This window comes from Cardiocondyla obscurior, linkage group LG07 (assembly GCF_019399895.1).
Source record: "Cardiocondyla obscurior isolate alpha-2009 linkage group LG07, Cobs3.1, whole genome shotgun sequence".
Lineage (NCBI taxonomy): Eukaryota > Metazoa > Arthropoda > Insecta > Hymenoptera > Formicidae > Cardiocondyla > Cardiocondyla obscurior.
Window position 1 is genome coordinate 60130 of NC_091870.1, and position 12673 is coordinate 72802.

Sequence of the window (12673 nt, forward strand, 5' to 3'; positions counted from 1 at the left end):
TTATTTCTGCTGCATGCTTTCAAAATGAGCTTGCAAGGTTTAATAATTTTATAGTTGAATATCAACGTATCGCTATTATTTAATAAAAGTGGCTGCTCATGTCTGTTTTATTAATAGACTGAAACATTTTTGCTTTAGTGGCGTTAGGTATTTGAATAGACGTTTTGAGTTGACGTATACAGATGTTGATAGCGTAAAGCAATCAGATAGTAAGTCTCGCTGAACGTCAAAATGCATTTGATAGTCGTCAGTAAAAAGATTGCGCCGCGATAAGAGGCTTGAAGCGGAAAATAGGGATGATCCGCGAGTGGGCGAGATACTTGGTGATCCAATAAGTTCGCTTTTACCGCAGTGCGGTTGAACCAACATTTCGCAGTAGAACTGAACGCGGAGAATCTATTCTCTTTTTTTTTTTTTCCCCTTTTTTTAAGTCAAGAATATTTTCTGTTATCGCGCGATACGCTTCAGATCTTAACGTTTCTTGCGGCTCTCTTGGCAGAAAAATCCACCGTATCAATTATGACTCTTTATTGTTATAACGTGCCGTTATCGAGTTTGCAAATCTCGGCGGAAATTCGTTGTTAATGCATGAACCCGTCAGCGAAACGCGATCTCCTTTAGCTCGGCGGGAGCGAAACGCGATTCCCTGATTGCTCCCGGAGAGAGGAAATGGGTGAGAAACAGAGAGACGGAGAGCAAAAGGAGAATCAGTGCTCCACAGGCAGTCTAATCTACATCATCGTCGTAAACCACATACTCGAGCGAGATAGAAACGTGCCAGTCATCGTCGCGCACACGCGCGTTTAAAGCGAGCGAGCGACCGCAAGCTATCATTTCCGGATCGCGCGTTTCTCCCCGGCACACCCTTGTGCACGGCCGTGCGGTGCCGATCGTGCCATCCGTCACACGCATGCCCGTTACCCTCTATCCGGAAGCACCACCGCCGCCGCCGCCGCCGCCACTGCCGCCGTCGACGCCGCCGCCGTCGTCGTCGAGAAAACGCCGCCTTTGAAAAAGAGCCCTCCCACCCTGCGGCGGGTCAGTCTTCGATGAACCTTCGTCGGTTGAAGGTCGCGGGGCGGCTTTTTTTACGCGCTCGTTATCACGCGGCGAATACGCACCCTCTTACGCATCAACGCGCGTTATCTCACACGCCCGTCCATCCGTTCGCCCGCCCGGAGAGGTGCGCGTGCGAAGTGTGTAGCGCGCAAGTGTGCGTCCCTCGCGCCTTTTTTCTCTTTTTTTTTTTTTTTTTTTTTTTTTTGTCACCCTCGTCAGTTTTTCGCGACTTTCGCAGTGCGTTAGCCGCGTGCGTGCCGTTCCGTGCCGCGCCGCGCCGCACCGCGCCGCGTCGATGTGCCCGGAGCAACGCGCTCGCCGTGCGTCCGCAAGCCTCGCCGACGACGGTGACCGCCACCCCCCTGATTAATCCACCTCCGAAGAGGGGTGGCGGGAAGGAGAAAAGAGGTACGCGTGTCGGGATCACGTTTCCTCGAGGCGACATGCGAGCCGCGCCGCACTTTCACGCGATGCCCTCGTTAATCAACCGCGCGGCCCTCGCGCGCCGCATGCCCTCGTAAGAAGGGTCCCTGGCGCGGGGGTTGTTACGCACGAGGAGGTGAGTGAACAATGGGACAATGCCGACGTCGTCCTGCGATAGCTCACGTGGTGCGTGCTGTCTTCCGTGAGAAGCATCGCGATACGCTCCGTGTCGTTTACCCCGAGTTTATTCTCGCTTGGCTTTCCGCTCTGTCCGCGTGATGTAACAATAATGTAATAGTAAAGGCGTCGCGGGAAATAAAAATTAATGCTTCAACAATCTTGATAGATTTGTGACGCAGGGCGTATCGATAAGTCACGTCGGAGGAAGAACGCGAGTTACGATCTGTAGCAAACGTTTCGGTTATTCGGTGAAACTTGCTCACTCGCGAACGACGGTGTTAATCGGAGGGTAGTCCGCTCGGGTCTTTTCCACGTCAGCGTTACGCTCTTCTACGCGAGTTAGGGTGGCACGTTAACGAACGGCGGTGCAAAATTGCGTTTTTATCGACTCGCCACGGCTCCAGTTCGCGGAGCGAGAGACGCGGCAGCGCGCTCATGGCCCGTACACGCCTCGTAGGTGAAACTGGGTTAGATCGTCGGCGGGAGTAGGCCTCATCGATCCCGGATTTGAATTCAATGTGAAATTATTCTAGCCCGCGATGCCGCGTATTATTCATGCCCTGAAACCCGGCGTTCCGCGGATAACGTCGCGCGTTGCCGACGCGCGAAATTAAACTGCTCACCCTGCGCGATCCTGAGGGCGAACGAGGCGAGACCCTCAGGACTATCTCTCAGGTCGCGAAATTCGTCAGCACGCGTGTTTCCGAATTTATCGGCGTCGACGCCACCCGGGTACACGCGATGGGACCGTGCCGTTCATAAATTAATCCGTCCGGCGATATCACTCCCGTGTATGCATAATGAAGAGTTACGTACGGCGGCAGACTGTCGACCTTACAACTCTTGCATACTTTAGTTTTGCACAGGGTAGATATTATAATGATATACGGTAAAACAATGATACCTAGTCGCAGCGCGTCGCTATTTTTGCACCCATTTTTCTTTCACTATTGTTTTCTCTTCTCGTCTTGGAACCTGTATATTTTTGTATGCTGATTGCTATTTTTATCCCCCCGTTCTTTACTTTTTTATTAATTTTTTTTTTTTTTTATTCCGCTAATTGTTGAGTAATAGTTTTTACGCGTTTGTTCTCAGATTCTAAATTGAATGTACACGGTTATTTTTATTTGCAATATACTTTTTAGAATATAACATATGAACTATCCGATACGAAAAAATAAATGTGAGGGTATCAAGTATAGAGCGTAAGTACCTAATTTGCCGGTCGAAAAAAAATGGTTGGCCTATACAGAGTATCCCTGACACAACAAAGGATACTTGGTATAGAAGATCTCCTAGACAAGTGTAAAAGTCTCATGTTATTTTGCATTATTTGCACTAATGACAGAGATAGGAATTTTTTAAATTAAACTTGTAGGGCAAATAGGACCGCACGGTCAGAAGCGGCTTCGTCTCGGAAGTATAAGTTCTTTCGACTCTACTCAAGAATTGGACGATGTACCTACGAGCGAGACGATGCGACAACGCGTGCGGAGAGGCGACCGACAACGCGCGAGCGAGACGATGCATCAGTTGGATGCAACAATTGTTCCAAGTGCCGTTCTTGTTGTTGTAAACAAAGTTCAGCTCTTAAACAATTGTTGCATCGAACTGATCCATCGTCTCGCTCGCGCGTTTGTCGGTCGCCTCTCCGCACGCGTTGTCGCATCGTCTCGCTCGTAGGTACATCGTCCAATTCTTGAGTAGAGTCGAAAGAACTTATACTTCCGAGACGAAGCCGCTTCTGACCGTGCGGTCCTATTTGCCCTACAAGTTTAATTTTAAGAAACTCCTATTTCCGTCATTAGTGCAAATAATGCAAAATAACATGGGACTTTTATACTTGTCTCTAAGAGATCTACTCACCCACTAAGTATCCTTCGTTATGTCAGGGGCACCCTGTATAGTTGCAACAATGGAGATCAGTATCCTCGATAGTTTGCACTTCGCAGTCGACCCGGCCGCCACCGGTACCGTCGCGTTTTGTGCTTTGTTCGTTCAATAAAGGCGAGACAAATTTCATCACCGAATCAAACAATGTTCGCGAAACTGCGTTGCATTCTGATTGTCTTCCTGACAGCATAAAACATTTACCTACAACGCGCCGAATTTCCCGCAAACGGCCAGGTTCGATAAGGGCTCATGTAATATCGAATTCTTATTACGGGACGATGTAAATGCGGCGTGTTTTTAATTTACCTTTTTATCACGAGAGTAATAGCGGCAGAGTTTCGAGCTCGTAAGGAATTTGATAAGGTTTACATTTTCAAGCGGAGCCGGTAATGGCCGCCGTTAAAGAGTTGCAGACAAACTCGAGTTATAAGCTGATTTGAGAGCGTAACTTTTACGAGAGAAATTGCCGATTAACCCTTTCGCCGCGCGCATTTTTTAACCGTTACAACACGTACTTCTCGCGGACGGTAATGTGACTCTCATCAAAAGCGGAGCAATTTAAAAGCTGCACCACTTAATGCCGCACGCTTGTTGTGCTCTACTCGATCTTTTTTTCTTTCTTTTTTCTTTCTTTCTTTTTTTTTTTTTTTTTTTTTTTACGTGCATTAAAAACCGTAACCGTTTAATATCTTTGCTGGAATTTCCAAGCCGCATGTGTCCGCGTTAAATTCTAATTAGAGCTCACAATTTCTGGTATGTTGATCTTCATTAAACCAAATCGTAATATACATTACTGTAATTAAAACGAGACTCGGAACTGATGTTGGAAATTTAGAAAAGCCGAAATTTTTTTTCGAAATTTATATTTGTCATGTAATTGTACCGCACATATTTTACATGTGCAGTTTATTAGCTTTTTAATTGTTAAATTTTTTAAGATAGGATTACAACCTAGAAAATTCATCTTTTTACGATTCAAGTATCAGAAGTTAATTGAAATTTAATTTAATTCAATTTAATTAAACTAATGAAATTTAGAAACAGCTCACCCTGAGGGTAAGACACGAATTTTAAAAAGTTCCCTTTGCAGTTTCGTTAATTGTATCGGAAAACGTATCAATTACATCGGCGGAAAGCAACAGCTTTTTGAAAGCTCTCCATTTATTTTCCCTTTCCGACGAGCTTGGGTACTTTTTAGCGGCTAATCTCGAAGGCGGAAGGTCGGTGCTGTTTTGCGCTCAAGCGAGGAGCGATACCTTTTTACAGTTTCTCACGCGGCGTCGCTCTTTTTCGCCAAACAAAGATCAATAACGTTGCCCCGCGTATGTAACGTCGCGCCGAGAGACGGCGGCTTTATCACGGATGCCGTGGAACGCCTCGTAAAATGCCTAGCCTCGTTCTATTCTCGCTCGAGTTCAGTTATACCCCATTCTTGAACGTTTAACGAAAATTTATCTAGTCGTGCTCCGCGATACGGCGGCACCATCCCCGTTGATGGCCAACGGTGCTTCTTCCAGCGCGGTCAACGCCGCGGTAAGAAATTGATTAACTCGCCTGCCTCCTCCTCCCCCCGCGCGCAACAACGCTGTAATGATCCGGCGATTACAGGCATTGTGCGCGGAACGGGCCGCGTTATCGTCGCGAACAATCGTTTAATAATTAAACTGGCAAAACTTGAAGCCGCGGCTCTGTTTATTGTACCTCGGAATCGCGCCTGTGGAAACAACTGATCCGCGAGAGTCATTTAGGAGAGCTTAGCCCCGCGGAACCGGCTCCGATATTCCACGGGCATTTGCATAAGCGAATAATCACCTGCTTACGAACTTTTTATCGTGTCGCGCGGAGCTATATTTTATTTAACTCTCCACTCCAGTCGATTACCCTGACTGGGATCGCTCACATAATTGCGGGACTCATTACATAAAGTCGCGAGATTGCGTTAAACTCTGTACAATTTAATAATCATCGGTATTGATTTCATACAGTAGAAATTTCATGCGCGCCAATTATGGCTATTAGCGTTATCTCAATAATCTTAATTTAATTACCGGGTATAATTACATTTCGCAATCCATCTCAAAATTTATTTCCCATTTAATTCGCGTTTCAAATTTTCATATGTTATTGTTCCTCTAAACGTTAGGTACTTTGTCACTAAAACTAATAATTTATTATTAAAAAGGGGTAATACATTTTTTTTTTTTTTTCCTCTAGACTTGAACCACAGTCGCGAAAATATGTGAGAATAGCAGCAAAAATATTTTAATAATGTATACGTAACGTTCTACCGACGAGAACTGCAAGTATACGCGAATGACTCCAGGGCAGACTTGGGATAAGCAGCTCGTAACTTGGATCAATATAATCTCCCTTTAGCTCTTTCGTGCACCCGCGGTACGAAAAAAAAAAATTTTTTTAATAATATAAAATAGATTAAATATATATAAATTTTTGAATCTCACGGTCTTGTATGTTTGAAAATTAAATAAAATTTGGTTTCGGGTTAAAAATAGAAATCGCGATCGACAAGTTTTCAAAAGAGAAAACTCAGCGTTGCGCCAATATCAAAGTTTGAAAACGGAGAAAACAAGCCGATCAGCGAGAGATCTATTTGTTTGCGATCAGAAAATTTGATTACACGGGTAAAAAGAACGATAACGCTGATTTCCGTTCGCGCATTTATCTTATTCGTTCTATTATTCGTTTTGAAATCAATAAGCGTGTTTGCACGTACAAATTTTACTACTTTTGTCTTTTTCTTGACGTACAATATTCAGATTTAAAAATTGTAGAGGACAGTCGAAAACAAGTCGCGCATCTCGAACTCTCTTTAATTTGCAAATATTGTCATAACAATATCTCCCCGAATTGCACGTTTTAGTTTAAGCCTGGCTCGGTAATAAAAGAAAATCGTAATGCACTTCAGACGCACAAAACGATCTCCTGCTAGACAAGTGAATTTCGTGCGGTGAAATCGCGTTTTCCCTCGAAATAGCCACGTCGGAAGGAACATTCGCAAAGAACATAAACGGCGTGAATGCGATGGAAATCGCCCGTAATGGAAAGAGAGAGAGAGAGAGAACCGAGAGTTGTACACTGAGAGGCAGATACGGTATTTGCCGCGACGAAGGCGGTTAGCGTATAACACTCGTGACGTGCGCCGTTCTTCGCACGAAACTCATAGTTAATATACCGCGAAGCGCCGGCCGCTGAAAACCATCGAGAACTGAGAGAGAGAGAGAGAGAGCAGTCCCAATACTTTCTCCCCCGTCTTCTCGATCGCCGCCACCCTTTAGGCCCGACCCTATAAATCCATTCTCGAGCTTTAAGCCGCGATTTCGATCGAAGCGCGGCTTTATGACAATTCGGTGAAACAATAAATTATTACAAGTATCGAGGCAACGACACCGCGAGCTAGCGCAAGGGACTTTATTATTAAGAACGTACACTCGACGTTCATTATTATTTAAAAATTCCCTCACTCGCAGATGATTTATGAGCGCGTCTCAGAAACGTGATAATTTATGCATATGCAACTCGCGCCGACCAGGAAGAAGCGATTTTTCGCAACAATTTAATGTAAAACGGTAAAAAAAAAAAAAAAAAAAAAAAGACTGCTTGGCACGTAATTGCAATTTTTCTCATATATATATATATATATATATATATATATATATATATATATATATATATATATATATATATATGCCTGTTCACGTGGTAGCATTTAATTCTTGATATTGGTGAAAAGGGTAGAAAACGTTATCTCTCTTCGTCGCTGGAAATGTCTGAGATCGTCGGTGTGTTTCTAAATTTTATATCTCATTTGAAATTGCTCGAGAATAGACGATCTCGTAAAAGTCATAATAAACTCCGATACGCGAGAAATTAAGTACCCCTACCAAATCGAGGAAAAAGATACACGCATATAAACAGGGAAATTTTTTCTAAGCTGCTACGTGCCACAGTTAAGATGTCCCGTGTTCTGTCACGCAGCCGTAAAACCTCGTGTACTCAAACGAACAAGATATTACGTTACGATAATCAAATGTGCCACGCGAAGAAAAAGCGACCGTCCCTTCATTACGCATATCGCCCGGGATTAATGCGAGATCTACGTGCTTCTCGGCCGCGAACGCTGTCTGCGTAATCGTGAGAAGAGAATTCAGGCCTAACAAAAGTGTGCTTTTAGGTATGTTCTCGGATTTAACGAGTTAATTTAGAAGCTAACTTTATTGTTTGTGTGCGATATTTTTTTACATCGCTATTCCAGAAAATTTTATTATTTTTCGTTGAAAACTGCACGTAAATGCAAGTTGCAAGAGCGTGCATCGGATGGTTACATGCTAAGCGCCCAAAAATATTGACCGACATGCAGCACATTTGTGTGTTCACCGAGCATATCGTCGGTTCACCGCGAGCAAAATTGCAATTTTGCGTACATGTAAATACATCGAGTTCAACATTTATGTTCCCGCGCGTAATTTCGCCCTGAGGAGGGATCGTTAAATATCGTTAATCAATTTATATAATACGGTTTCATATCGCTGGAACAACGGTTTAATTATCGTGTAATAAAGCTTAGCTGGACACCTGTGTGATGTATCGAATTTAAACTCCGCCCCAAATTATATTTACCGTATTGCATTAACGTTAGTTGATCTCGGCTAATAATTAATTTATTCTAAAAATAATTAAATAAATAAATAACCCGATAACATATTCTCGTAGACACTTTTAATTTTTTTTTTTTTTTTTAACTTTGCGTTTACAAATCTCGGCTGCAATTTATTTCAAAATTTTTTTCGTGGCTTGTGCATCTTTTATATCAACGTGCAAATTGGAAAAAAACGAAACATTTATATTTGCGTAAAGAAATCCTTCAGTCTACCGTAAAAGAGATTGGGATTGATCGACAACGTTCTATAAATACGCGGGAGAAAGCTTGGTATGGAAAATAGCCGGAAGAAACAGACGTCAAATGTTTGCGTTACTTCGAGTACATCTTCCGGTAAGAAGATATTTCTGCGCGAATGATCGCGGTTACTTTTAACGAGCAGGTTAACTTCCCTTATGCTTTCTTTCGACAGAGAATATGACGTTGCATAATTCAGCGGGCAAACGGCGTTCCCGTCGCTCTCATCCTATTTCGTACAGGTAGCCACGTTTTCCCGGCCGAGACTTGCCGGGAATCGTTCTTACGACGTATAATCCGAGCGCGGTGTCGCGATTATCCGGCGGCTTGCTTACATTTTTCAGCGTAGGGCATATTCTCAGACGACGTCGCGCCCGCGCGCGACGTCTTTTTCCCCCCGCGTCTATCTAATGCAATTTTAACGAGGTGCAAAGTCGGTCAGGTCCCGTCGCATACTCTCCGATGCTTGATGGCTCGTGTCGTTATACTTCGCTTCACCCCTCGCGGATCGATATTCGTACCCTCTTTCTCTCTCCTCCCGCACATACATTCACGAAAACATATGTGCGCTCTTTCTCGGACGTTGATCAATCTCTCATGATATCAAGAGAATCAGCGCTTTCAGGAGAGGCTAGAAACGGCTCCTGGCGCCCAGAGAAAGGTTTCAATTACCTGCACTTTGGACTCACTCGAGTCTTAGACACGGCTTGCTCGGGCGGATTTTAAATATAATTACACGGAGATGGAGGGCGTGTTTACGTGAGAGATGTTTGGGCAAATCGGTATGATTACTTGGCGGATATTACTTGATTATATTTCCTTCTCTTTGACCCGGAGTACTTAGCTTTGTAAAAAATCTCGTTAGTTCAAAGTTTAACTCGAATATACGGTCGGAATTATACAGTAATACTAAGTTGTGCTTTAAGCCGAACGTGTAGTAAAGAGTAAAACATTCTACGAACTTGAAATGTATTCGAACGGATTTTCGATTCAAAGCGCGATTAATAAATTAACTTATTGTCGAACATGTAAGAATACTTTTGAAGGATATATCGCGAAATGGAGGTCTTGTTCGGGAAAAAATTGTTGCAATTTTCGACGAAGAATATCACTGTATATTCCACACACGCGGGCAAATTCAATCACCTTATGCATTAAGGCATGCACTTAACGGTTAAATGATTAACGTACGTGAAGTCGGGATTAAAAGCACGACGGAAGATGCGAGATCTCGAAGCAGAGAGAAGCCGAGAGAGAGAGAGAGAGAGAGAGAGAGAGAGAACGCGGGAAAATGTGTAAAATCGTGATAACGCGAAAATTTAACCTCACAGGACCACATGAAACTCGAGTAATGGGAGAAGTTTAAAATCAGATCAGTTTCGCTCCATTACATTCCCTTTCTCGGCCGACATTTTCTGCCCCATTGCTCGACTGGGCGATCAATCTCCCGTATTTGGGGAAAAATCGGCCGCGATCGATCATACCGTGCAAGGCCATGTACCCCACATGGTTGTTTGGTCCTCATGTACAACGAAATCGCTGGACCGTTTGAGAGCGTAATATCTGCACAGCGAGCGGCCGCTTCTACAATTATAGTCTAGCTGCGAGAACCCTTGACGCGAAGGATGAGTGCACGCGAGCTGCGCTTTCATCCCGATTATGTTGTTCCGTGAACCATCCCAGAATCCCCGTATGTTACGTATCATCCTTTCGGCTTGTCGCGGCGATATAACGTACCTATTACGTTGACAGCGGTAATCGAGACTCCTATCGCAGTAGGATTCTCCATCTAGATTATTAAATCACTCCCGAATGAAATTAAAACGAGCTTTTTTCATCATCATCAAATAGATTACGTTTCATCCGCCTTATTCACTAATGAACGCAACGTGGAACTTTAACTACAGTTATTACCGTTTCTGAATCGTGCGTGGCTCTATGATCGAAATTACATTATGGGATTAGATAATATTTTGTAGCACTCGTCGCTCTCGTTATTCGAGATATCGTTTTTTAAATAAATCAATTATTTTTGTCCGGGAAGTTAGATTCCTATTTATCTTATGAAAAAAGTTTTGTAAAAACCAACGCGAATTTAATTTAACCTCTGTTATTGCAACAAGAATGTTAATGGATTTTTTTTTTTTTTTTCCTGGTTAATTGCAATTTGTAATTTAATGAGTTGATCTTTTACGTATCGAATATATTACTCTATTTTTGAGAAGATGACGAATATTTCCGTGTATCAATGTTTTTTTGGCTTCTAAATGCTATAATTAATTATTTTGTATTCAGAACCATTATTTATGGCAGGGATTCTATCTATCTATCTATCAATAGAAGGGATTAAAACGGTTTCTGCTTCCACTTAGATTGCGTTCTATGATTTTACGAAAATAAATGAGAACAATGTGCACGAGCTGAGCGTTACAGTATAGTGCTGCAGCATAGCGCCCCAACACATGATGGAAGCTTGCAGGATAAAGACACGTTGACATTTGACATCAATTGAGATAAATGAATATCGTGCCGCTGATGAATTTCACACCAACGTGGTTTGAAATAAATTAAACTAGAATATAACGGGGGGAATATACATTCGATTTACATTTTGAAAAAAAAAATTCAGCGCTGAATGTATAATACATAAGTGTGTGCGTTTTGTGTAATTTTAATTTAACTGTGACTGACAATGACGAACGAACGTTTTATTGTAAATTTTTGGAACGCGCGCAGTTAATTGACTCAAAAGTACAATTTGCAGGTTCGCAAATTTGCAAATTTTTATAAACATTACGTTCAAAGTTACGTGCACCGCTGTACGATACTTAAATAACGCATTTTAAACGGCAAATACGAAAAAATAATATTTAATATGAAAATGCAGAGATCATAATATCATTTCAGAGTTACGTAATCAAAACTGACCTCGATATCGCATAGAATTCGCGCGCTGTAATTATGCTACGTGCTGTCTGATCTGTTATTGATTTTGACCGCTGAAATAATTTTACCTTCTTATACGCAACTATTACGTTATTGATAATAAATTAACATAAATAGCGTAAATCATTAATATAGCAGAATCGTTACATATTATTCAATCTGTTTTATGACTAAAAAATTTATGTCGTGATTAATCACGCTATTTAAATGGATTAAGTTAACAGCTGATTAATTATGGCAGTTTAATTTTATTAAATTAAATTTTTTATGTTTAGAAATAAAGTTTGTGTCCCTTTCGTGATTAAAAAAAATACGACTTAATAAATAGAACTCGGTCTTGAAATCTAATGCGAATCGTAGGTCCAAAGTACCTACATTGGAAGCGTTATACATTTCGCGGTGATAATAAAGGCAAGTCGTCTTATTTCAGAGGTCTTATTCGAAACGGAGGTCTGTTCTCTCGAATAAAAAATTATTGCTACACTTTTGCTACAAAATTTTCGCTTCTAATACGTTATTAAAATATTATGCGCTCGCAGTAAATGCGAGCGATATCATGCATATTTAACTTATATTTGGGTAATACATGCCAATGCGAGCGTTTTCTCTCTCTCTCTCTCTCTCTTTAGAGAGAGAAAGAGAGGAGAGTATGAAATTCTTAAAATACAAGTACACCAAAGCTACTGTTTGTTGCGGGCGCGAGAAAACGTTCGCGACGCGCGATTCACGTCCGTGAATCATTAATTCCTGTTGATGGAGGCGCCTTTGCCGCCTGGCCATTCGCTTTAGTCAAGAGGCGAATACGCGTACTTGTATACATGCGCAGTTTCGAAATTTGAAACTTTACGATAAGGAAGTTTCACGAGAGACAGGGAACAGAAGAGAAAATAGGGGAGAGAGAGAGAGAGAAAGAGAAACATTGGCGAAGGGTGAACAGGGTGAACTAAGGGTGAGAAAGGGTGGAATGTAATCACGTCGAAGTACAAAGTTTTCAAAATAGCGCGCTTCGCTATTTCATTCATACTGGATTGGAGCGGCGCGCAATTGCATTGAATAATAAACTTGTCCATTTTGCTATCGATCTCAGGGCTTTCTCCGTGCTCCAAAAATTGGCTTTGATTAATAATAAAATGCGACGCGCAGTTTTGGATAATCCGATAATTGCTTTTTCGCCTGCGCGGAAAATTGTGTCGCCACAGCGCACGCGAACGGAGCGCCCCGTTTGTCTTTCATTTTATTTGCCTCCGGTCGCATAGA

At 42.4% G+C, this 12673-nt stretch overlaps 1 protein-coding gene across 2 annotated transcripts in view; it reads left to right on the plus strand.

Moving 5' to 3' along the window:
* The window catches only part of LOC139103789 (multiple PDZ domain protein), an 89038-nt gene that overhangs the window by 1535 nt on the left and 74830 nt on the right, over positions 1–12673 (plus strand). The gene's annotated exons all lie outside the window — the stretch shown is intronic.